Here is a 27130-nt window from a genome sequence, read left to right on the forward strand (position 1 = left end):
TAACCTTTAGACACCCATATCACTTTCCTGGTTGAAGCTGGGCAAGTACCCCTTGCTTTTCCTTATTGCAAGGCTCAAACTTTGCTCACTGGAAAGGGTGAAACAAAGTCTAAATCCTTTGAGGAGGACCCAGGTATGGGCAAATTTACCATCTAAACATGGGGGGACTTACTGGAATAATTAATTTTACATTTTGAATATTGATACCACCCTCTAGGGCCCGTTCCCCTTTTGACTCTAAAGAACAAAGGCCAGACTTGTGCCCTCTAGGCAGGAGACTGGGAGATTCTTTTCTGAGGAATTTTAAACAGACCAATTGAAAGATCAACTATGAAGTTCAGCTATTTCCCAGTGAAAGAGCAAAACCAGATTACTCAGCCTTATAGATAATTTCATAACCTTTCTAGCACCCTGCTCTTAAATGTGAATGGTGTAGTAAGGGATCTCTGACATCTGTGGTATACCTTTAAGATTTAAATCCAAGGACTTTGGTGTAGCTGGTAGAATATGCTTAACATGCACAAGTCTTTGATCCTAGCATAAAACAAAGATTAAAATCCAAACCAGAGAATATTACTCAGCCATGAAGAAGAATGAAATTATGGCATTTGCCAGTAAATGGATGGAACTGGAGACCATCTTGCTAAGTGAAATAAGCCATCCCCAAAAACCAACTGTCTAATGTTCTCTCTGATATGCGGATGCTAGAACACAATAAGGGGAGGGAAGGGAAGAGTAGATATGCATTGATTTAGACAAAGGGGAATGAAGGGGTGGGGGGATGGAAATAGGAAAGATAGTAGAATGAACTAGACATTACTTTCCTATGATCATATATGAATACACGACCAGTGTGACTCCACATCGTGTACAACCAGGAGAATGGGAAATTAACTCCATGTATATGTAATATATTGAATTGCACTCTACTGTCATGTATATCTAAAAAGAACAAATAAAAAAATAGAATGAAAAAAATATAAACCAGAATGAACAGAAGAAACTTGGGGGAAACATAACTTAAGGAAAAGAAAATCTCTCTCCCTAAAAGATCACTAGTGATCTCTGAGACATAGAGGATATGTGACATTTATGAAAAACATGCTATAGAGAGGATCCTAAGAAAATAAAAAGAGCTTTTGAAATTAAAATTATAGATTTAAAGCAAAATTAGCAGAAGCAATTGAAAATAAAATTGAGGAAATATCCTAAGAAATAGGAGAAAAATAATTATACCTTGGATACTGGAGAGAATAATGGAGAAAATTATGTGATCATTGACAGGGTAACACATCTGAATAGGAGGACTTCGAAAACAAGATAGTAAAGATGAAGGGGATGGAATTATCAAAGAAATATTAAGTAAATATTTTATAGAGCTCTAAGACATGAGTTTATATATACCATTAATGCTCAGTTCTTTCAGTCCTTTGATAGAATATTGATCCCCCCACTCCAAGATATATCACATCCCTCAGGATGAATGAGATGAACTAATGTAAATAATGCATGTAGTGATTAATAATTTGGTATATGCCATTTAAGCATAGGATGCTATTCATTATTGAATATTTGTAACTTTAATATTGACTATTTTCTCCATTAGGTTTTAAATTTGGAGAGGCATAGACTGAGACTTTTTTCTCTATTGTGCTCAGTGGATATAGTTTTTTTTTTTTTTGTATACAAATGGGATACATGTTGTTTTCTATTTGTACATGAAGTCAATGCATACCATTTGTGTAATCATAGATTTACATAGGGCAATGATGTTTGATTCATTATTTTTTTCCCTTCCCCCCACCCCTCCCACCCCTCTTTTCCCTCTATACAGTCCTTCTTTCCTCCATTCTTACCACCCTCCTTATCCCTAACCCTAAACCTAACCCTAACCCTAACGCTAACCCCTCCCACCCCCCCATTATATGACCTCATCCGCTTATCAGCGAGATCATTTGTCCTTTAGTTTTTTGAGATTGGCTTATCTCACTTGGCATGATATTCTCCAGTTTCATCCATTTGCCTGCAAATGTCATAATTTTATCATTCTTCATTGCGGAGTAATATTCCATTGTATATATATACCACAGTTTCTTTATCCATTCATCAACTGAAGGGCATCTAGGTTGGTTCCACAATCTGGCTATGGTGAATTGAGCAGCAATGAACATTGATGTGGCTGTTTCTCTGTAGTATGTTGATTTTAAATCCTTCGAGTATAGGCCAAGGAGTGGGATAGCTGGGTCAAATGGTGGTTCCATTCCAAGCTTTCTGAGGAATCTCCACACTGCTTTCCAGAGTGACTGCACTAATTTGCAACCCCACCAGCAATGTATGAGTGTACCTTTTCCCCCACATCCTTGCCAACACCTATTGTTGCTTGTGTTCTTGATAATCGCCATTCTAATTGGGGTGAGATGAAATCTTAGGGTAGTTTTGATTTCCATTTCTCTTATTACTAGAGATGTTGAACATTTTTTCATATATCTGTTGATTGCTTGTACATCGTCTTCTGTGAAGTGTCTGTTCATTTCCTTAGCCCATTTGTTGATTGGATTATTTGTATTCTTGGTGTAGAGTTTTTTGAGTTCTTTATAGATTCTGGAAATTAGCGCTCTATCTGAAGTATGAGTGGCAAACATATTCTCCCGCTCTGTAGGCTCTCTCTTCACATTACTGATAGTTTCCTTTGCTGAGAGAAAGCTTTTCAGTTTGAATCTATCCCAGTTGATTCTTGCTTTTATTTCTTGTGCTATGGGAGTCCTGTTAAGGAAGTCTGATCCTAAGCCAACAAGTTGAAGGTTTGGACCTACTTTTTCTTCTATAAGATGCAGGGTCTCTGGTCTGATTCCGAGGTCCTTGATCCATTGTGAGTTGAGTTTTGTGCAGGGTGAGAGATAGGAGTTTAATTTCATTCTGTTGCATATGGTTTTCCAGTTTTCCCAGCACCATTTGTTGAAGAGGCTATCTTTTCTCCATTGCATATTGTTGGACCCTTTGTCTAGTATGAGAAAATTGTATTTATTTGGGTTTGTGTCCATGTCCTCTATTCTGTACCATTGATCTACCTGTCTATTTTGGTACCAATACCATGTCGTTTTTGTTACTATTGCTTTGTAGTAGAGTTGAAGATCTGGTATTGCGATACCCCCTGCTTCGCTCTTTCTACTGAGGATTGTTTTAGCTATTCTGGGTTTTTTATTCTTCCAGATGAATTTCATAATTGCTTGCTCTATTTCTGTAAGGTACATCATTGGGATTTTAATTGGAATTGCATTGAATCTGTATAGCTCTTTAGGTAGTATGGCCATTTTGACAATATTAATTCTGCCTATCCAAGAACATGGGAGATCTTTCCATCTTCTAAGGTTTTCTTTAATTTCTTTCTTTAGTGTTCTGTAGTTCTCATTGTAGAGGTCTTTCACCTCTTTTGTGAGATTGATTCCCAAGTATTTTATTTTTTTCGATGCTATTGTGAATGGGGTAGTTTTCCTAATTTCTCTTTCTGAAGATTCATGACTTATGTATAAAAATGCATTGGATTTATGAGCATTGATCTTGTAACCTGCTACTCTACTGAATTCACTTATGAGTTCTAAGAGTTTTCTGGTGGAATTTCCAGGTTCCTCTAAATATATAATCATGTCATCAGCGAACAGGGATAGTTTGAGTTCTTCTTTTCCAATTCGTATCCCTTTAATTTCTTTGGTTTGTCTAATTGCTCTGGCTAGAGTCTCAAGGACGATGTTGAATAGATGGATATAGTTTAATAGATGTTGCTGGAAGGTTTTTTCATCTAGACCGAGAGAGCCTTGTGGTTATCAACAGTTTCTTACTGGGTTAAGTTAATAGATTACTGCAATATAGCATTCCCATTGTCAAATCATATTTTGGAATATTTGCTGTCACATTTGGTATTAGACCATGAATCTTATCTAAACTTCAAAAAGAGGTGTATCAACCATTACTGCATTCATTCAGTGTCCATTGAATTGTATTTACTGTCTCCCTTTCCCTGTCTCCCTCCCTCTTTTCTCCCTCTCCTCCTTTCCCTTTCTTTCTCCCTCTCTCCCTCCCTCCCTCTCTCCACCCTCCTCTTCCATAATGGATTTAGGTAATTTAAAATAAGAACTCATAAAGAAGATCAGTGGTGAAATATAAAAAGGACTAAGGAGTCAAAACAGAAATTATATGTAAAAGTAAAGAAACTACACCAGGGAAAAGTAATCAGTGAACAGAAATTATGTTTTCCTGTTTTTCATGCTTACCTTTATTTCTTTTTCTGGTAGAATTTCTTTTTTTTCCATGTGAAAATATCTAAGTTTCAGAACAGGCTATGATCCTAAGGGCTAAGACATACTAGGTTTTATTTATTTATTTATTTATTTATTTTTGGATAAAAATCTGTTTCTGAAGACAAATTTAGCAGGTTTGGGGAACTTGATGAAATATGTGTTCTTTCTTGTCTTTGTTTTTTTAACACTTTATGAGCTTGGATAAGTTTTTAGGATGGCATATATCTGTGAAGTGATCTTTTCCCTAGTCCAAAAATAAAAATAAAAAAGTTAACATATTATGGATTCCTTCATAACTCCTGTTTTTCCTCATGTTATCTGTTCCATATTCCAGATTTAGGATTGACAGTTTTTATTAACCTCATTTCCTTGATGTTAATAATGTTTTAGAGAATGGTATTAACTCTAAAGTATACTGATAAATAACAGAAAAAGGAGTTTAAGAGAATTTGTTGGGGGAAATACTACAGAATTAAATTCTAGTGAATTTTTCATTCCTTATTCCTTAAGAATTTTATGTAGGATACGATTTGCCCTGGTCCTTCCACTAGGGCTTCAGGCTGATTTCATCTCTTTCATCTTAAGATTTGTGGATACTATTTGGTAGTTACCCTCTTGGTATATGTAAAATCATTACAATGAGTTAGAATTACTTGGAGGCTGGAGGCTTTGCCTGAACTTCCTTTAGTCCCTCATAGACTCATAAAATGAGTCACATTTTAAAGTTGGAATTTTTCATATTGCTACTAGGGGAGCCATTTGTGTAGTATTCTGAAAATTTTGAAGAATAGGTACTATTGTAGTTCAACGTTGTTATGGCAGAGCTATAGATAAATTCAGGATGTGTACCATTTTAGGGATTATTTATATACGTTGTTACGGCAGAGCTATAGGTAAATTCAGGATGTGTACCATTTTAGGGATTATTTATATAATCATTTCATTAAAGTTCATTGGTATTTAGTACCTGTGAGGAATTTGGGTCAGCTATAAAGTTAGAGGGAACATTTTCAAAAGACCACCATCAATTCTGATACCAATTCCAATTTTAAGGGTTTACAAAACCACCCTGAGCTCTGAAAATTGTGTAAACGGACTTACAAAATTCATTGTAATCTGTTATACTTAACAATTATGGTTTGTTACCTGTGCGAATGTGAATTTAAATCAGCCAAAGGAAGATGTGAATAGGGTAGAGGTTAAAAATGCCAAAAGCAAAACTCCCATCATCTTCTGTTGGTGGAATTAGTATATGACTGTGCACATTGAGTAGTGCCAACTGTGAAAGTACACCTGAGCTTTTGGTTTTCACTGCCTGTGTGACTGTCCTTAGTCTCCTCTCCTATTCCTAGAAGTTGGGCTGATACCTTTAGTCCTAATCTCTTTCAGAGTAAAAACTTAACACCACATGGCACACATGAATGACATGCATCATAAATTACATTATTAGACTGTCTGGTAGCCAAACAAATATACTCCTAACTGTCATGATATTCTACGAACCTGGAGATGGCAACTCAGTAGCTGAAGACAAAGGTGGGACCTTACTTTGAGTAAGGTTAATTCTCTGTTATACAGTCCACCCTCTGGTCTTTAGCCAAGGCTCTCTTTTATAGCAAACCAATATTGTTTGTCAGGGCATCTATGGTGGTATAGCACTTGTAGACACAGCAGTGGTATCAGTGTGAAGATAGCTGTTATTTGGAAGAAACAGTGCAGGTTAAGGATAGATTTAAGGAAATTGGTAGTCCATTCTGTGATACTATCACATATATTTTCATATTTTCGTACTAATTTAATTACTTGTTTCCTCCTTTTATCTACAACTAACTTATGCAGAACCTAGTTAGCATGGAAATTACTTGATGGTAAGTTACATCCAATTCTTCTTCATTTTATTATTTTATTGGATCTTCAGAAGGCTCTAACTGAATCAATCCAAGGATTGGTTCTCAAATTAAATAGTATTGACTCTTGATACAGCTTTACACTGTTGATTTTTAAGTGATATGTTGTTTATCCAAATACAAATATATGTCAAATACAGTAAACATGAAGGCATTATATTAATGTATAACAATATAAAGAGGACCACAGTATAATACTTATATAAATTTGCTCCATAATTTTTTTTTACTTAAGAAAATATTTATTTTGAAATAATTTCAGATTCACAGAAAATTGTAAAAGTAGTACAGAGACCATGTCCCCTTCACTTATCTTTCCTCAGTTGTTCTGTATCATCCCACTCACTTATAATAGGACCTTTTCAGTGATGGTGGTTAGTGGTTTAATGTGTGTTTTATCACACCTTGACTTCCCTGTTCTGTTCTTCTTTTTCTCACAGTCTCTTTCTCTTTAATCTAGTTTCCTCTAAAGTTGAATTTACTATATTCAAATATTTCCATATCTATACATAATTTTGAATTTCATGGTAATCTTTGAGTTATGCTATTAGTATTGTTCCTGTGTTGGTTTCACTGTTGATTGTATCTGAATAGATTTTGAAGGGTTAAGATTTGAACAGCCACCATTATTTTATAATACCTGGAATTGTATGATCATTAGTTTTTTATTATTCACATAGAAATTTTTTTTCCTGGTACTGAGGATTGAACCCTGGGTACATTCTACCACTAAGCTATACCCCCAGCCCTTTTTAGTTTTTATCTTAAAATAGGGTCTGGCTGAGTTACCCAGGCTAACCTTGTCCATGCTGGCCTCAAATTAGCTATCCTTCTGCCTCAGCCTTCTGAGTTACTGGGATTATAGGCATGCGCCACTACGCCTGGTATCACATAGAATTCTTTTTTTTTTTTTTCTTTTTCTTTTTTTTTTATTGTGAACAAATGGGATACATGTTCTTTCTCTGTTTGTACATAGAGTAAAGGCATACCATTTGTGTAATCATACGTTTACATAGGGTGATGTTGGTTGATTCATTCTGTTATTTTTTCCCCTTCCCCCCACCCCTCCCATCCTTCTTTTCCCTCTATACAGTCCTTCCTTCCCCCATTCTTGCCCCCCTCCCTAACCCTCACTCTAACCCTAAAACTAACCCCTCCCACGCCCCATTATGTATCATCATCCACTTATTAGCGATATCATTCTTCCTTTGGTTTTTTGAGATTGGCTTATCTCACTTAGCATGATATTCTCCAATTTCGTCCATTTGCTTGCAAATGCCATAATTTTATCATTCTTTATGGCTGAGTAATATTCCATTGTATATATATGCCACAGTTTCTTTATCCATTCATCAACTGAAGGGCATCTAGGTTGGTTCCACAATCTGGCTATGGTGAATTGAGCAGCAATGAACATTGATGTGGCTGTATCTCTGTAGTATGCTGATTTTAAGTCCTTTGGGTATAGGCCAAGGAGTGGGATAGCTGGGTCAAATGGTAGTTCCATTCCAAGTTTTTTAAGGAATCTCCATACTGCCTTCCAGAGTGGTTGCACTAATTTGCAACCCCACCAGCAATGTATGAGTGTACCTTTTTCCTCACATCCTCGCCAACACCTGTTGTTGCTTGTGTTCTTGATAATCGCCATTCTGATTGGGGTGAGATGGAATCTTAGGGTGGTTTTGATTTGCATTTCTTTTATTACTACAGATGTTGAACATTTTTCCATATGTTTGTTGATTGTTTGTAGGTCTTCTTCTGTGAAGTGTCTGTTCATTTCCTTAGACCATTTGTCGATTGGATTATTTGTAGTCTTGGTGTAGAGTTTTTTGAGTTCTTTATAGATTCTGGAGATTAGTGCTCTATCTGAAGTATGATTGGCAAAGATTTTCTCCCACTCTGTAGGCTCTTTCTTCACATTGCTGATAGTTTCCTTTGCTGAGAGAAAGCTTTTTAGTTTGAATCTATCCCAGTTGTTGATTCTTGCTTTTATTTCTTGTGCTATGGGAGTCCTGTTGAGAAAGTCTGGTCCTAAGCCGACATGTTGAAGATCTGGACCTACTTTTTCTTCTATAAGATGCAGGGTCTCTGGTCTGATTCCGAGGTCCTTAATCCATTTTGAGTTTAGTTTTGTGCACAGTGAGAGATACGGGTTTATTTTCATTTTGTTGCATATGGATTTCCAATTTTCCCAGCACCATTTATTGAAGAGGCTATCTTTTCTCCATTGCATATTTTTGGCCCCTTTGTCTAGTATGAGGAAATTATATTTGTTTGGGTTTGTGTCCGTGTCCTCTATTCTGTACCATTGATCTACCTGTCTATTTTGGTACCAATACCATGCCGTTTTTGTTACTATTGCTTTGTAGTAGAGTTGAAGTTCAGGTATTGCAATACCCCCTGCTTCATTTTTCCTGCGAAGGATTGCTTTAGCAATTCTGGGTTTCTTATTCTTCCAGATGAATTTCATGATTGCTTGTTCTACTTCTGTAAGATACATCGTTGGGATTTTAATTGGAATTGCATTGAATCTGTATAGCACTTTTGGTAGTATGGCCATTTTGACAATATTAATTCTGCCTATCCAGGAACATGGGCGATCTTTCCATCTTCTAAGGTGTTCCTTAATTTCTTTCTTTAGTGTTCTGTAGTTCTCATTGTAGAGGTCTTTCACCTCTTTTGTGAGATTGATTCCCAAGTATTTTTTTTTTTTTCGAGGCTATTGTGAATGGAGTAGTTTTCCTAACTTCTCTTTCTGAAGATTCATCACTTATGTATAAAAATGCATTGGATTTATGAGCATTGATCTTGTATCCTGCTACTTTACTGAATTCACTTATGAGTTCTAAGAGTTTTCTGGTGGAATTTCCTGGTTCCTCTAAGTATATAATCATATCATCAGCAAATAGGGATAGTTTGAGTTCTTCTTTTCCAATTCGTATCCCTTTAATTTCTTTGGTCTGTCTAATTGCTCTGGCTAGAGTTTCAAGGACGATATTGAATAGGAGTGGTGAGAGAGGGCATCCCTGCCTTGTTCCAGATTTTAGGGGGAATGCTTTCAGTTTTTCACCATTAAGAATAATATTAGCTATGGGCTTAGCATAGATGGCCTTCACAATGTTAAGGAACGTTCCCACTATCCCTATTTTTTCTAGTGTTTTGAGCATGAAGGGGTGCTGTATTTTATCAAATGCTTTTTCTGCATCTATTGAAATAATCATGTGATTCTTGACTTTAAGTCTGTTGATATGGTGAATTACATTTATTGATTTCCTGATGTTGAACCAACCTTGCATCCCTGGGATGAAACCCACTTGATCATGATGCACTATCTTTTTAATACATTTTTGTATGCGATTTGCTAAAATTTTGTTGAGAATTTTTGCATCGATGTTCATTAAGGATATTGGTCTGAAATTTTCTTTCCTCGATGTGTCTCTGTCTGGTTTAGGTATCAGGGTGATATTGGCTTCGTAGAATGAGTTTGGGAGGGTTCCCTCCTCTTCTATTTCATGGAATACTTTGAAAAGTATTGGAATGAGCTCTTCTTTAAAGGTTTTGTAGAACTCGGCTGAGAAACCATCAGGTCCTGGACTTTTCTTTGTTGGTAGGCTTTTGATGACTTCTTCTATTTCATTACTTGAAATTGGTCTATTTAAATTGTGTATGTCCTCCTCGTTTAGTTTAGGCAATTCATAGGTCTCTGGAAACTTGTTGATATCTTCGAAATTTTCTATTTTGTTGGAATATAGATTTTCAAAATAGCTTCTAATTATGTTTTGTATTTCAGTCGTGTCTGTTGTGATATTTCCTTGTTCATTCTGAATTTTGGCGATTTGGGTTTTCTCTTGTCTTCTCTTTGTTAGTGTGGCTAAAGGTTTATCAATTTTGTTTATTTTTTCGAAGAAGCAACTATTTATTTTGTCAATTTTTTGTATTGTTTCTTTTGTTTCAATTTCGTTGATTTCAGCTCTGAGTTTAACTATTTCCTGTCTTCTACTACTTTTGGTGTTGGTCTGTTCTTCTTTTTCTAGGGCTTTGAGCTGTAGTGTTAGGTCATTTATTTTTTGAGTTTTACTTCTTTTATTAAATGCGCACCATGAAATAAATCTTCCTCTAAGTACCGCTTTCATAGTGTCCCAGAGATTTTGATATGATGTTTCTTTGTTCTCGTTTACCTCTAAGAATTTTTTAATTTCCTTCCTAATATCTTCTGTTATCCATTCCTCATATAATAGCATATTGTTTAATCTCCAGGTGTTGGAGTAATTTCTGTTTTTTGCTCTTTCATTTATTTCTAGTTTGAATCCATTATGGTCTGATAAAATACAAGGAAGTGTCTCTATCTTCTTGTATTTGCTAACATTAGCTTTGTGGCATAATATATGGTCTATTTTAGAGAAGGATCCATGTGCTGCTGAGAAGAAAGTGTATTCACTCTTGGTTGGATGGTATATTCTATAAATGTCTGTTAAGTCTAAATTATTGATTGTGTTATTGAGATCTATGGTTTCTTTGTTCAATTTTTGTTTGGAAGATCTGTCCAGTGGTGAGAGAGGCGTGTTAAAATCATCTAGTATTATTGTATTGTGGTCTATTTGGTTTCTGAGATTGAGAAGGATTTGTTTGACATGCATGGGTGAGCCACTGTTTGGGGCATAGATATTTATGATTGTTATGTCTTGCTGATTTATGGTTCCCTTAAGCATTATGAAATGTCCTTCTTTATCCCTTCTGATTAACTTTGGCTTGAAGTCCACTTTATCTGAAATGAGGATGGATACCCCAGCTTTTTTGCTGGGTCCATGTGCATGGTAAGTTTTTTCCCATCCTTTCACCTTTAGTCTATGGGTATCTCTTTCTAAGAGATGAGTCTCTTGCAGGCAACATATTGTTGGATCTTTCTTTTTTATCCAATCTGCCAGTCTATGTCTTTTGATTGATGAATTCAGGCCGTTAATATTCAGGGTTATTATTGAGATATGATTTGTATTCCCGGTCATTTGACTCATTTTATTCATTTATTTGCTTATTTTTGACACAACTTGGTTCCTCTTTATTTGAGAGTTCCTTTAGGATATCTCCTCCCTTTGCTGATTTGCTTCTTTGTTTTTCATATCTTCTTCATGGAATATTTTGCTGAGAATGTTCTGTAATGCTAGCTTTCTTTTTGTATATTCTTTTAGCTTTTGTTTATCATGGAAGGATTTTATTTCGTCGTCAAATCTGAAGGTAAGTTTTGCTGGGTATAAGATTCTTGGTTGGCATCCATTTTCTTTTAGGGCTTGAAAAATGTTATTCCAGGCCCTTCTAGCTTTTAGGGTTTGGATTGAAAAATCTGCTGATATCCATATTGGCTTCCCCCTGAATGTAATTTGGTTCTTTTCTCTCACAGCCTTTAAGATTCTGTCTTTATTTTGTATGTTAGGTATTTTCATTATAATGTGCCTTGGTGTGGGTCTGTTGTAATTTTGTGTATTTGGAGTCCTATAAGCCTCTTGAACTTGATTTTCCATTTCGTTCTTCAGATTTGGGAAATTTTCTGAAATTATCTCATTGAATAGGTTGTTCATTCCTTTGGTTTGTTTCTCTAAGCCTTCCTCAATCCCAATAATTCTCAAATTTGGCCTTTTCATGATATCCCATAGTTCTTGGAGATTCTGTTCATGATTTCTTACCATCTCCTCTGTTTGTTCAACTTTGTTTTTGAGGTTAAATATTTTGTCTTCAATATCTGAGGTTCTGTCTTCCAGGTGTTCTATTCTATTGGTTGTGCTTTCTATGGAGTTCTTAATTTGGTTTATTGTTTCCTTCATTTCAAGGATTTCTGTTTGGTTTTTTTTTCAATATCTCTAACTCTTTATTGAAATGGTCTTTTGCTTCCTGTATTTGCTCTTTTAACTGTCTATTGGTGCGTTCATTCAGTGCCTGCATTTGCTCTTTCATTTCATCGTTTGCTTCCCTTATCATGTTGATTATGTACATTCTGAACTCCCTTTCTGACATTTCTTCTGCCATGCTGTCATTGGATTTTATTGATATAACATCCAGATTTGTTTGAGGCATTTTCTTCCCTTGTTTTCTCATATTGTTCAGGTATCAGTGGACTGCAGAGATGTTGCAGATTTCCTCTATTGACTTATAATGTCCCTGAAGATTGCTAGTGTATCCCCTCTTATCCTTCAGTAGCCTGAAGTCTTAGAGGAAGTTGATACTTCGGTGTTCCCCTAGGTAGTTGCCTCTCTAGGGGTGGTGGTCTTCAGGTGGGGTATATTCCCTGCTAGATGGCAGAGGTGCCTCTACTTGTTGACCAATGGTCATCCAAAGGGGAACTAGACTGCGGGCTGAGGCAATGCCTGTTTGGGCCTGTGTCTCTGGTTTTACCGTCTTTGTGGGAAAACCTCACTAGGCGGGAAAGACCCACCCGGTGGGGAGGTCTCGCTAGTCCGTTCCCCTCCTAGAGGTTCCCCTCAGTCCACAACTACCGCCTGGGCAGGGCAGCCTTCCCAAGCAACGTTTCCAGGGGCCTGGACCTACCTCCTGGGCTTGGGAGCCCTGCCCTTTGCAGACGAGTCTCCTTAGGTGGCCCCTCCTCAGAGAAGCTGCCCGAAGTCCTGGAACCTTCGCTCCACCCCTCAGCTGGTCTCTGTGTAGCTCTCCTGGGCCTGGGAGCCTCACCCTTCCTAGACGAGTCTCCTTAGGTTGTCCCTTCTTAGAGAAGCTGCCCGAAGTCCTGGAACCTTCACTTCGCCCCTCAGCTTGTCTCTGTGTAGTTCATTCAAGAAAAGGTGCCTAGGTCCCTGGACCGGACCTTGCTATGCACCTAATCGCCTGGCTATGCGACCCGCCCTCTGACCTGTCACTTGGAGCCTCGTACATATGTTCCAAGCCCCAGTGACCCGTCGCTCGTCTCTTCTTCCAGGCAGCCACCCGGTGCTCTGTGTGGGCGCTTGGAGACCAAGCCACTCACTGCGTACCTCCACCTCCTCTGGGCAGTCCCCTCCCCGTTGCTCAGGCGGTTGCTGGATCCAAACAACTCGCCGCCCCACTCTTTCTCTGGCAGCCGCTGGAGCCCTGGCAGATCGCTTCAAAACCAAGCGGTGTGTTGCACAACCTCCTTTGCAAAGTTCCCTGCTTTCTGAGTTCACTGCTCCAGCGGGGGAGGTGTGTCTTGCCGCCTGGGCAGGGCAGCCTTCGCAGGCAGCATTCCCAGGGGCCCGGACCTCCCTCCTGGGCTTGGGAGCCTCACCCTTCGCAGACAAGTCTCCTTAGGTTAGAGAATCTGCCCGGGGTCCTGGAAACTTCAATCCGCCATTTTTCGCTCCGCTTCGCTGTCCAGAATTCTTTAAAAAAGAAAAAAAAAGTCAATATGTAATGGAAAAAGAGAAGCTGAGAAAAGTTTGAGAAATTTTATGAATAACTTTTTAAATTGTAGATAAACGCCAAATTAGTGTTCCCATTAAAAATTCTCATTTCTAACTAATGAAAAGGCTATCGATGACAGAATTTTACTCATGTGACTTTTCTTTATGACTGACATAATGTTTCTTTTGAAAAATTAGGAGAGTACACACACACACACAGACATTTATTTATTTAAAAACCTGGACATACTACTGTATTATTATGGCATCAAGTTAAGGGTGTTTGAACAGTGAAAATAGAAAGCATTTATAGTTATTAAACCTTGAATACTTTGGACATTTATTTTATTGGTTCTTTTCAGTTATACATGATAATAGAATTTATTTTGACATAATTATTGAAGCATGAAATATAATTTCTTCTAATTCAGCCCCCAGTACTTCTCCTTCCTCTCCCATCCTCCCACCCCTTGTTCCCTTCCCTGTGTTCTACTGATCTTTCTGCTATTAACTTCGTTTTTTTTTCAAATGTGTTGTGGATGTACACGATGGTGAGATTCACTATGGTGTGTATTCATATGTGTACATAGGAATGTTAGGTTAGATTCATTCCATTGTCTTTTTCTATCCCATCCTTCCTCCCTTCCCTATATTCCCCTTTGTCTACTCCACTGATCTTTCTTCTATTCTTTTTAGCCACCCCCCCTTTATTTTGGATTAGCTTCTACCTATCAGAGAAAACATTCAAATGTTTACTTTTTGGGACTGTCTCATTTCACTTAGCATGATAGTCTCCAGTTCCATCCATTTACTGGCAAATGACATAAAGTTGTTCTTGTTTGACTGAGTAATACTTCATTGTGTATATGTACCCCATTTTCTTATCCATTCATCTGTTGAACGGCACCTAGATTGACTCCATGTCTTGGCTGTTGTGATTTTTGCTGTTGTAAACATTGAAGTGGCTGCATTCCTATAGTATACTGATTTTAAATCCTTTGGCTATATACCAAGGAGTGGGATAGCCGGGTCATATGGTTGTTCCATTCCAAGTTTTCGAGAAATCTCCATACTACTTTCCTGAGTTGTTGTACCGGTTTGTGGTCCCACCAGCAATGTATGAGTGTACCCTTTCCCCATATCCTTGCCAAGATTTACTATTCCTTGATAATTGCCATTCTGACTGGAGTGAGATGAAATCTCAGTGTGGTTTTAATTTGCATTTCTCTTAATTGCTATAGATGTTTGAACATTTTTTCATATATTTGTTGATGTTCGTATTTCTTCTTTGGTGCAAAATGTCTGTTTAGTTCCTTTGCCCATTTATTGAGTCAGTTTTTGGTTTATTTTTTGAGTTCTTTGTGTATCCTAGATTAATGCCTGAGGAACAGGTGGCAAAGATTTTCTTCCATTCTGTTGACTCTCTCTTCACGTTCTTGATTCTTTCCTTTTCTGTGAAGAAGCTTTTTACTTTGATGCCATCCTATTTATTTATTGAATTTTGATTTAAGATGCAGTTTGGTTGTCGTATTCCAATGTAGCATGAGACTTTTTTCCTCGTGTATGTAAAGTGGTGGTGTAGTATTACATTGTAGTGTGGTAATTTTTCTATATGTATATAAAAAGGGGAGTAGGAAGAACAGAAAATAAAAGCATTCTTATATAAGAGTTCTGTTTTCTCACCTATATAAACAATAAGAAGGAACTGATTGGGAGAGACATGCTGCTGATGGGAAAGAGAAATGCATGCCTTAAATTAGTAATTCTCATTGACCAGTTGCTGTGCAGTATTCTGATTTACAGTGTATGGATTGGGTCCCAAGGACTATAATTAAATAAACTTTCTAGTAGTTTTGATGTCCAGACAGTTAAAAACTACTGCTTTGCAGATCAACTAATTTTAAACCCACATTTCACTATTATAGGAATAATATTTGTAATAATCATGCATCCGGCTTCCTTTTATAATAGTCATTGTTTTGGAATGCTTTTAAAAAATTCTTACTGTTATAAAGGAAAGTATGTATCATAAATATATTAATTTTGTTTTATTGTTTTAAAATAATACTATTCTTTTTAAGTCCAGTGTTACTTGTTTTTCTTAAAGACAATCAACTGATTTTTGGAACTTTACAGAAAAAGGGTTGATTCATATTCAAATTAGGGAGAAATTTGAATAATGGTATCACAATGATAATGTAGAGTTTATCTTTTCTAAACATTTCTGAAACTTTCTCAGTTTTCATAGGTTGTGAAGGTTGGAACTAATGTTTTGCCTTTCTCTTCACTCCCTTTATTGACAATACTTGGGTGTCTGGTAGGCTGGCTGTCACCTTATTTGCAAGATGTCACTAACGGAGTGGATCTGAATGCCAGATGTTATTTTGCATCTTTTTTTTTTTTGACTTTTTATAATTCAAAGAAGCTTCATTTTTTTATTTGGCTTTCTGACTCATGCCTTCAACACTCTCACAACCTTTTTCTGTTCCTCAATAAGGAAAGCACGTTTGATCCTGTCATGGACACATTTAGCACACATGGAACTACCATAGGTCCCGCTGACATGTTTTTTTATTTTAGACAATCTCATAAGGACTTTGGGTCTCACAGCACGAACCCCTCGAAGTCTGCCTGGGCACACACCATATGCAGATTTTGGTGCTTTCCCAACCTTCTTTGTATGAAGGTACACGATTCTATTACCAGGGGTTTAAGATAGCTTTGTTTTGTTAGAGGCTGTATTGTAGGAAAGCGTATGATGGTATGTCAAACGCTGGACCATTCTGAGTGCCTCTAGACACCTTCCCAGAAGCTATTTTGCATTTTATAACAGAAAATGGCATTTGTTTCCTATTGTTCCACTTAACAATTGCTGCATAGTATACTGTATTCTTCAGAAGTAGGCATTGAGTCAGTATGAATCATGCAGGATATTTAATGGGGATTAACACCTATGGAAGGGAGTTGATTGGATTGGATGGAGGGAGAAGTCAAATTATACTGTGGACCAAAACCTCAGTGAGCCCCAACTAGAGTTCTGAAGAGGCTGTTGCCATCTGAGTTGTTGGTAATTTGGTTAAAATGGCTTGATCATTATCTTTGCACATCAGTCATTCAGTGCATATGGCCTTCTCCAAGAAAGAAAGATGTGTTTGGGAAGAGGCTCTGTGCAATTCTGAAGGATCTGACTGATATCTGAGGCAGAGCCCTTTGTTGGAAGAGAAGGCAGCACATCTCTGTCCACCCTACACCCTAAAACATAGAGGCTAATGTAAAACAATAGTCACTTTTTTTTGCTCATGAATCTGCAATTTGGTACTAATTGTTTCTTCACTGTGCAGCTTGAGTTGCAGTGACCCACTTGGGGTTGGAAGATACACCAGGAGTCTCATTTACATACCTAGCTAGTGAGTGCTGCCCATCAATTGGGTTAGGGTCCAGCCAGAGCAGTGGGCCTGGGGCCTCTCCATGAACTACTTGAGTTTGTCTCACATACATAACTAGTAAGTGTTGCCCATCAGTTGGGCCTGGGACCTCTCCATGGGCTACTTGAGTTTCTTATCAACATTATGACTAGGTTCTAAGAAGAAGTGCCCCAAGAGAACAAAGAATTGCATGATATCTTTATGTCCTAGCCTTCAAAGTCATAAAGTCTCATCTTCACAGTGGAAGGGGCAGTCAAAATTCTATCCAGGTTCAATCAGGAGGGACAGTTCCTCTTGATGGGGGAGTAGCAGGAGTCTAGATGAGAATTCTGCAATGAGAAATTTTATTGAGACAGCTAAAAAAAATAGTTTGTCACATCCATGAAACTTAAACACCCTAGGTGCTTTATTAGAAATACATTGACTGCATCTGTTAGAAAACTCGATAGTGGTTCAAATATACAAGGAAGGGTCGTGAATGAGATCTTTCTGGGTACTCGCAGAAAGCAATAAAAATCTGAGTATAAAGCAAAACTAGCATCCTAAAGGCACTAGAGAATATGCAGAAGCAGGTGGAACTTATAGGAATATACACTTAGAGGAGGTTACTTTTTTGCCACTCTCAACCTGGATTTGGGTGAAGACGCCATGGTCAGCAGTGTGACTTGGATACAGTTGGAAAAACTTCAGTCTTTATGGCTCCCGAAGTATGAAAGCTGAATTTTGGGAAATTGTGTTTGCTATAGAGGGAATCCAAAATCTGTGTGCCCACATCTCTGATTTAAAACTGCTCAGCTAAAAGAAAAAAAGATATCAACTGAGACCAGAACTTCTGGAATAACAGATTTGGACTTTCAGTGTGATAAATCAGTTGATAAAGCAAGAGGGAAAAAAACAAACCACTAATTGGAGAAAAATAAAAGCATCCAGATTTCAACCATTAAAATTCATTATAATCAGTATACAGTTCATACTTACCCAGTGTATGAAGAAACAGGAAAATATGATATATTTTCAAGAGAAAATAATACCAACCATTTCTAAAATGACCCAGAGGTAGAAACTAGCCAAAAAGGATCTTCAGGTGGCTGTTGTAACTGTTCTTGAACTATCTGCTCATGATAAATGAAAATATAGGATATCTCAACTGAGAAGTAGAAACAATTTCTGAGAATCAAGTGGAAATTGAAAAAATGGAAAACAATATTTGAAAAGAAAATTTCTCTGGAAAAATATTGGTGATGACAAAGTATAGACTTGGAGATAGATAAATATAAATTATTGAAGGTTGGAGAACAGAAAGAAAAAGATTAACATGGTAGCACCTCAGTGACCTATGAGAAATACCAAAAGTTTTGTGGACATGTACTTTTGAGATCCAGAAGGAAAAGAACAACAATGGACAGAAAATACCTGAAGAAATAATGGCCCCAATTTTTTCAAATCACATTAAAGTTATAAACTTAATGCATTTGAGATGCTTAATGAATACAAGAAGATGAACATGCGAAAGGCCATGTCAGCATCCATCATGAAGCTGTTGAAAGCCCAAACCAAATTTTGGAAGCAGCAAGGAAACACATTACATATAGGGAAACTACGATTTCATTAAGAGATTCTCATCAGAAAGTATGGAAACTAAGAGATTGTCAACTAAGAATTCTATGTCAAGTAAAAATATCCTTCAAGAATAAAAGTGAAATAAAGACATTTTTAGGTAAAAGAAAAAAGAATTTGTTGCAAAAGACCTGCAAACAGTATGTGCTAAATGAAGTTCTTCAGGCTTCAGGGAAATGATACTAATGGCAACTGAATATGTAGAAAGCAATCTTCGGCATTGAGAATTGTAAATGTCTAGATAAATACAACAGTGTGAAGTTTTGCCTCTTACTCATAAAACATGTGACTACTCAGAGAAATTAATAATATGGCCTTTTGGGGTTTATATTGAATATATAGCTGATATCTGTATAACAATTATAGCATAACAATTGTGAAGACATAGATGTAGAACCCCAGAGTCTTAACATTTTTTTGGTGAGGTAGTTAAAAATATTTCTAAGTGGACTGTGAATAATTCACAACCAAGTGTGATTATATATACCTATACTCCCAATTACTTGGAAGACTGAGGCAGGAGGATTGCATGCTTGAGACCAGCTTAGGCAAGAGAAAAACCCTGTCTCAAAATGAGAAGGAAAAAAAAAAAAAAAAAAGGAAAAAGAAAAATAAGGATATAGAAAAGATACAAAGAATTATGATTTAAAAAAAAAATCCATCAGATCCAAGACCAACTAACCTGAAGTCTAGGAAAAGACAGGCACCTCCAAGGGGAAAATCATTGAGTGAGTTACCCTCCCAAAAAAGCAGGATATTGCATTTTAGTGCCTCTTAGGGAAGGATATCACTAGGGAAACAGAAATCATGCTTTTGGGAAAAAGGAGCCAGGAGAGGTGTTTTAGTCAGTTTTTTCGTTGCTATGACTAAATGACCTGACCAGCCCAACTGTAGAGGAGGCAAATTTATTTGGGGGCTCATGGTTTCAGAGGTCTCAATAGCAGGCTCCATTCCTCAGGGCTTAAGGTAAGGCAGAACATCATGGTGGAAGAGTGTGGCAGAGGGAAGCAGTTCACATGATGATAAAGAAGCAGAGAGACAGCCGCTCAGGAGGCTGAGGCAGGAGGTTTACAAATTCAAAGCCAACCTCAGCAAAAGCAAGGTGCTAATTAAGTAATTCAGTGAGACTCTGCCTCTAAATAAAATACAAAATAGGGCTGGGGAGGGAGATGTGGTTCAAGTATCCCTGGGTTCAATCCCTGGTACCTACACCCCTCCCCCAAAAGAGAGAAGCAGAGAGAGTGAGTCTTCACTTGCCATATACAAATATATACCACAAAGCTACACCCCCAATTCCTACCTCCTCCAGCTACCCACTTCAGTTAACACTGAATCTCTGTCAGGGATTAATTCACTGATTGGGTTAGATGCTTATAATCCAATATTGTCTCACTTGTGAGTTTTTGGGGACACCTCACATCCAAACCATAACAAGAGGAAACTGGGAAAAATTCATTTGAGTTAAGAGAAGAAATAGGAGAAAGTACTATAGTTGGGAGAATAAGCAACAGTGACAGATGTCATAGAAGTCACTGTAGGTTTCAAACTGAAAAAATTGTGCTGTGCTCAGCAATTAAAAAGTCATAGTCATCTTAAAGGGGATATGTTCTGCATAATGAGTAGAAAAGGAAAAGTCAAAAAATTTTGAACTACTTTTTAAAAAAATTTTTTATTTGTAGATGGATCTTTATTTATTTATTTTTATGTGGTGAGGATCGAACCCAGTGCCTCATACATACTAGGTAAGTGCTGTACCTCTGAGCAGCAACCCCAGCTGGACTACTTCTTTTAAGCATTTAAAGTCCTTTTAAAAATCTGATCATACATATGTGTCTGTGGTGAGAAAACAAGGACTTGCATTTTCTTTGAGCAGGAGAAAGAATAATAGATAACTTCTTATCTATGATTTTATTTAGAGAGGTTTTATCAAATACTGAGCATAATAAGTTTTTTAGGAGGCTTCTGTCTTTTTTTCTTAGGTAGCATTTCAAGATACCAAAGCCTTGATTCAGTGATCACATTATTTGTAGAGAGAATAAATAGATGTTTATCTACCTCCTTCTCTTTGATCCTGTCTCTTCTAGATGACAAAAAGGGAATTTTGGGGGATTGAAGGTACTGTTAATTAAGTTAGTGTCACCTACTTTATACTCAGTTTACAGGAGAGTTCTTTCAGTTCCTTTACCCCTGTCTTCATCCCACCCCCACAAGTTTGAATGAAATATGTATATATGCTTGTTATGTTAGTGAGAACATTCTTTACTCACATGATGGGTGTTGGTCAGGACTTCTCCAGATCCACCAGACATTTGTGTGAATGTCAGTCTGTGGACTCTGTTCACTTTGCCCATACTTAAAAAAATTTAGAGTGGGGGGAAAAAAATCTAGGGCTGGCCTTGTATGGGTTAAGTCCAGTTTAAATCATATTTTGTGTTACTTCTCTCCAACACTTTACTTTTGGCCACTATCAAATTAGATTTAAATGAAAACGACAGAGAATCTTTAAGGAAAAAGGAAACCACAGAAGGTCAAGATGCAGTCTTTTGTTGAGAAAGAAGGAGGGTACATTTTTCTTTGACTTGGAGTGATAAAGTTCATGAACTTGTATGTTAGGCCTTCCAGGTGGCTGGTAGTTTAGATCTTATTCAGTACCTATATTAGATGGAAAAGTCAACTTTTCCTCTAATTTATGAATTCTTTAAATTCTATCTGATATCAGCATTTTATCCCTCCTCCCAATAAAAATAAGACCTAAATACTTTCAGACCTAACAGAACTAGGGGAGAGTAGCTCATCTTCTTGAGGTCTCCTTAATCCAGAGGATTTCTAAGAGTTTTCCATATGCTTAAGAGTGACCATTTTAAGAGTAGAGAGACTTTTAGCAATGAAATAAAAATGAATGAGGATGTGTAGTGAGTCGGTAGGCAACATATTACATTAAATTTATAACATTATTTCTGTTGAATAAGCAGATTAATTAGTATTATCATTGTAGCATTATAGGGTTTATTTATGATTTTGGTACTCAGTTGTTTTGATTAAGAATATTGATGACTTCAGATGCTCATAGTCAAATAATTTATATATATTCTTTGATAAAATGACTCAGCCTGCCGGCTTGAGGCCTGTGGGAGCGCAGCGCATCCCTCGGCCTGTGGGGGCAGCCTGCTGGCATCTTCACAGCGACCAAGGACGACCCGGGAGAGGAGCCTACCGGATGGCGCGTCTGCGGCCTGGCGAGTACAAAGTGGGCGGGCGACCTAGTCTTTGCCAAGATGAAGGGCTACCTGCACTGGCCGGCGCGGATTGATGAACTTCCAGAGGGAGCTGCGAAGCCTCCAGCAAACAAGTATCCTATCTTCTTTTTTGGCACTCATGAAACTGCATTTCTAGGTCCCAAAGACCTTTTTCTGTATAAGGAATACAAAGACAAGTTTGGGAAGTCAAACAAACGGAAAGGATTTAATGAAGGATTGTGGGAAATAAAAATAACCCAGGAGTTAAATTTACTGGATACTAGGTAATTCAGCAACAGAGCTCTTCAGAAACTGAGGGAGAAGGTGGAAACACTGCAGATACAAACAGTGAGGAAGAAGGTGATAGAGTAGAGGAAGATGGAAAAGGCAAAAGAAAAATGAAAAAGGAGGTTCAAAATGGAAAAAGTCATATACATCAAAGAAATCCTCTAAACAATCCCAGAAATCTCTAGGAGATGAAGATGATAAAGACTGCAAAGAAGAAGAAAACAAAAGCAGCTCTGAGTGTGAAGATGCTGGCAGTGACACAAGAAACACAACTTCAGACTTGCAGGAAACCAGTGAAGGGACCTAACTACCTAATGAATGCTGCATATTAAGAGAAACCACAAAAGGTTAAATATTTGGTTGTCTAATATTCTTGAATTTGATATGAACCAACACATAGTCCTTGTCATTGACAGAACCCCAGTTTGTATGCACATTATTCACATTTCTCTGTTTTGTTGGAAAAAGAGACATTTTAACCTTTTTAAAAAGGTTATTGATTTAATATCATGTTATTTGGTTGCATGAAGTTGCCCTTAACCACTAAGAATTATCAAGATATGTGCACAGACTTACACATGTCTAGGATCCTTTTACCAAGGGAATTATGTTCATTATTTTCCTGCCTTTACCCCACCACCACTAAACACTTGGTTACATATTAATTAGCATTATTTTAGATAACCACTCCGTAATGCTTAGGGATAGGATTTCCTCTTTTTGACAGAACCCAGGAAGTAATTCTTAGATACATAATGTTGGTATATCAAATATGAAATTAAAATTGTCCTTCTGTTCTGAGGCCCTGTGTAAAGTTTTAACCATATTGTACAATATCTATTCTGTATTAGAAATAGCTAGTTGACAGCTTATACTTTTCAAAACTCATGTTGTTATGTACACAGATTGAGTTTTCTGCATGTGAAGTTAGTGAGTCTTTTTGTGTTACTCCAAAATAAAGGCAATGATTTATTTTTTTCCCAATGCCAGTACAATTTGAGCTAATCACTCAAAGTGGATACTTTACATTTTAAGGCTGGAATCACTAGCGGCCCTGTGGGAAACCAGACAAAGTATTGACTTTTAAATAGAGATTTTAAAATGAACTGTTTTCTTTTGGAACTAGCATTAGAATAGTTAATATTCACCCATAAACCAATATTATGTGTACATTATTGTTGCTATTGTGATAATAGAGAATTTTCTTTATTTTTATGCCAGCTTATATTGTGAAAACACATTTAGTCAATTTGAGTTTTATCAATTCTGTTATGCCTTTCCTTGGAACATCGTTTGTGTATTGGAGGTTTGTAGTTGAAAAGGTTACTGTAAAAAAAAATCAAAAAACAAAAAAAAAATTGTTTTTACAGAATAAACTTATTGGAATGTGAAAAAAATGACTCAAATTATATATATGTATTTTGGTTTTTAATCAAATTAAATACTGTATATAGTAAAAATGAAACCCAACTAGTATAAAAAGTTCTTATAGAAATTAAGAGTAGAATAGTGGAGAGAGAGGAGGAAAAGATTGCTCAAGAGGTGCAGTATTACATTTTCATAGGAGAAATATGTGCTGGTATTCTAAGGCACAACAGAGTGAATATGATTAACACTAATACATTATATATCTCAAAATAGTTAGATGAGAGTAATTTGAATTACTCACCATAAGGAAATAAAAGTTTAAGGTGATGAATTTGCTGTTTACTCTGAGTCAGTTGTTACCCAGTGCGTACAGGAATCAAAACATCACTTTGTACTTCACAAATATGTAAAAATACTGTATGTCAATTAAAAGATACATTGAAAAGTAGTCCTGTTCCACACTTCTTATGACTGCTTCCAAGTGGCAGCCACATCGAATTCCTTTAAGCTATGTTTTTCTGTTATTTATCCTCTTATCTCTAATGTCCTGATATCTATTTCCAGATATATAAATTCTAGACAGTTTGTTAGAACTTTTATTGACTATATCTTATGCTATTTGAGGATTTACCTCTTTGTATCCCTCCTACTTTTCTCTCCTTTATTCTCTCACGGATTATGTTTTTGCTTTGCTTAGTAGTTAACACATGATTGAAACTTTGTATAAATAGTTTATTACTGAGCCAAGAAGTAGAAGTGTTTATTTTCCTATACTTGGTAAGGTTCTCTGTTTTTTAAGTTTGCCCAGTATGCCTGTTGTTTTCCTTCTGTTTGTACCAAATACTTAACAATCCTGCTGCTACTTTGAGTTTTCTCTCTTCCTTCTCTTCTAGTTCTTTTTTTTTTTTTTCCTTCAGGTTAAACATATTTGTTTCTCAAACATTTATCATTTCTCTTATTTTAAAAACTTCCAAAATTTTTCTTTTAGCTATTTGAAATGTATGGTATATAATTGTTATCTATGGTCCCCACATGAGACCTTCTTGCTCCTAAGTATAACTCAGAACCTATTGATCAACCTTTCTCCATTCTTCACCTGTCCTCTGGTAACCACAATTCTTATTCTCAATTTCTGTAACTTTGTTTTGATTCTACATCTAGGTGAGAGCTTATGGTACTTGTCTTTCTGTGCCTGGTTTATTTCACTTATTGAAAGGATCTTTAGTTCTAATTTTTTTTATGCCTAAATAGTATTTCACTGTTCATATGTACCATATTTTCTTTATTCATCAACTGATGGATACCTACATTGTTTCCAATTCCTGACTATTGTGAATAATTCTGTAATGAACACGTGAGTGCATATGTTTCTTTGACATATGGATTCCATTTCTTTTAGATACAGAACTAGTAGTGGGTTGTTGATTCAATGGTAGTAGTAATTTTAGTTGAGGAACCATGCTGTTTCCCATAATGGCTGAGCTAATTTACATTCCCACTAAGAGCTTATAAGGTTCCCTTTTTTTCACATTCTTACCAGTACTTGTTATCTTTAGACTTTTTGATAGTGGCTTTCTTACTAGGGTCAGACAGTATCTCATTGTGGTTTTGATTTGTGTTTCCCTGATGATCAGTGATGCCGAACACTTTTTATGTACCTGTTGACCATTTATGTCTTATTTTGAGAAATGTCTATTTCAATTTGTAAATTGGGTTATTTGGGTTTTCTTTTTCTTTTCTTCTTTTCAAAAAATTTGTTCTTACTAGTTATATATAACAAAGTATTTTGACATATACCTACATGGAGTTAACTTCCCATTCTTCTGGTTATACAAGATGTGGAGTTACATTGGTTGTGTATTCATATATGATCATAGGAAAGTAATGTCTGATTCTGCTATTCCTATTCCCATCCCCCTCCCATCCTTTCATTCCCCTTTGTCTAAACCAATGCATGTCTACTCTTCCCTCCCCTCCCCTTATTGTGTACTAGCTTCCCCATATCAGAGAGAACATCAAGTCTTTGTGTTTTTGAGATTGGCTTATTTTACTTAGCATGATAAGTCTCCAGTTCCATCCATTTACCAGCAAATGTAAGACCCTTCTTAACAATCACATTTCTACTATTTAGACAGATGAAATGATATATCAAGTCAATTTAGTTTCTTTCTCCCAACTTGTGGACAGTTGTCATTTGCCTTTCTTTGTTTTGCATTATCATACAGTACATTTTCCATTTTCTAAGATTGCAACCACACCTTTTATCGTCTGTATCTTTTCTCACATTCACTTCTGAGTTTCTACCTTTTAATTGTTGTGTAGTCATTTTGCTATGGCTTCTGGAAAGAGTAGAGATAAATATGTGTTCACCCAAGAAGATTTTTAGGTGCAGATAAGGGAATGTGAAAATGAGAAACATGGGGATTTCTGTTTTCTACTTTTGTATATTCCATTGGTATGTAATGCCAGTTAGTGGCATTTGCCTCTAATTCCGTACTGTACATGCAAAATTGTTTAATGCTTGTCGAATGTTTACTTCAAAGTTAAATGTTTTTTATATACTTATTTATCAGCTGTTTCTTTTATCAGTTGATCTTCATGTCCTTTATTAATCTATTTTTACATGCTAAAATTTTCAACTGGTCATCTATGGTGAAAATATTTAGGTATTTCTTTCAGTTACAGATTTCTAAACAAATTACTTTTCTATTTTTAGATAACTATGTTTTTTTATTTTCTAGTTTTTATTTTCTTCTTCATTGGGAAAAACAATTTCTAGAATGAAGAGCAGAGAAATCAGAATATTCTTATGTAATGCTCTGATATAAATAGCTTTATATAAAAGCATGAGTTCCTTTATGAGAGGAAGGTGATGTCTGTGATTATCTATCAGTTGTCAGTCTATAGCCTGAGATGCCAGGTCTGCTTCCCAAATATCATGCTTTAATTTTTCTTTTAAAAAAATGAGCTATAATTCTCCTATCAGGAAGAATGCACTAATAGGAGTACAGTTACTACCGAGTATAGCTTCTAACCTGAAAGCATTAGGCAGTTGACAAGATAGTAGAGACCGATGGAAAGGGAAAAGAAGTCAAGGCTGCTGATTTTAGAAACTCCCTTGAATTTCCTGTGTTCTAAGGAGACAATAGCTTAGAAGGAAACGATAGTAAAAGTAAGGGAAATAACAGAAACCATCATGTTGGGAGTCTAACTGTATTATTCCTTCTTTAAAGGAGGATCGTAATTACAGTATTTGGGTTCATTTTGAGAAAATCATACATGAAGGGATTTGATTTCAAGTCCCACTTTTCCTCCCCTACTCCCTCCCCCTATTCTCCATCCTCTACTAAACTTCCTTTCTTCTACATATATATAAATGTGAAATTCCCTTTGCACCCTTTATATATGAACATAACATGATTTCGTTAAATTCATTCTACATTTCTTCCCCTTTCCATTCCTTCCCTCACTCTCTTGTTCTCCTTCTACTTCCACTTATCTTCCCTGTATCTTTATGATACCAATGCCCCCTGGCCAACTGCCACCTTTCTTTTGCTTTGCTCTAGCCTCCACATATGAGAGAAAACATTTGACCCTTCATTTCTGAGTCTGACTTATTATACTTAGCAT

The 27130-nt window shown here is 36.5% G+C and overlaps 1 protein-coding gene and 2 pseudogenes across 1 annotated transcript in view; 2 read left to right on the forward strand and 1 right to left on the reverse strand.

Annotated features, from left to right (window-relative positions):
* The window catches only part of Cdc42bpa (CDC42 binding protein kinase alpha), a 333475-nt gene that overhangs the window by 122307 nt on the left and 184038 nt on the right, over positions 1-27130 (forward strand).
* On the reverse strand, positions 16019-16348 carry LOC124961523 (60S ribosomal protein L34-like; annotated as a pseudogene).
* On the forward strand, positions 21826-23414 carry LOC124961521 (hepatoma-derived growth factor-related protein 3-like; annotated as a pseudogene).

This window comes from Sciurus carolinensis, chromosome 12 (genome assembly GCF_902686445.1).
Source record: "Sciurus carolinensis chromosome 12, mSciCar1.2, whole genome shotgun sequence".
NCBI classification, from domain to species: Eukaryota; Metazoa; Chordata; class Mammalia; order Rodentia; family Sciuridae; genus Sciurus; species Sciurus carolinensis.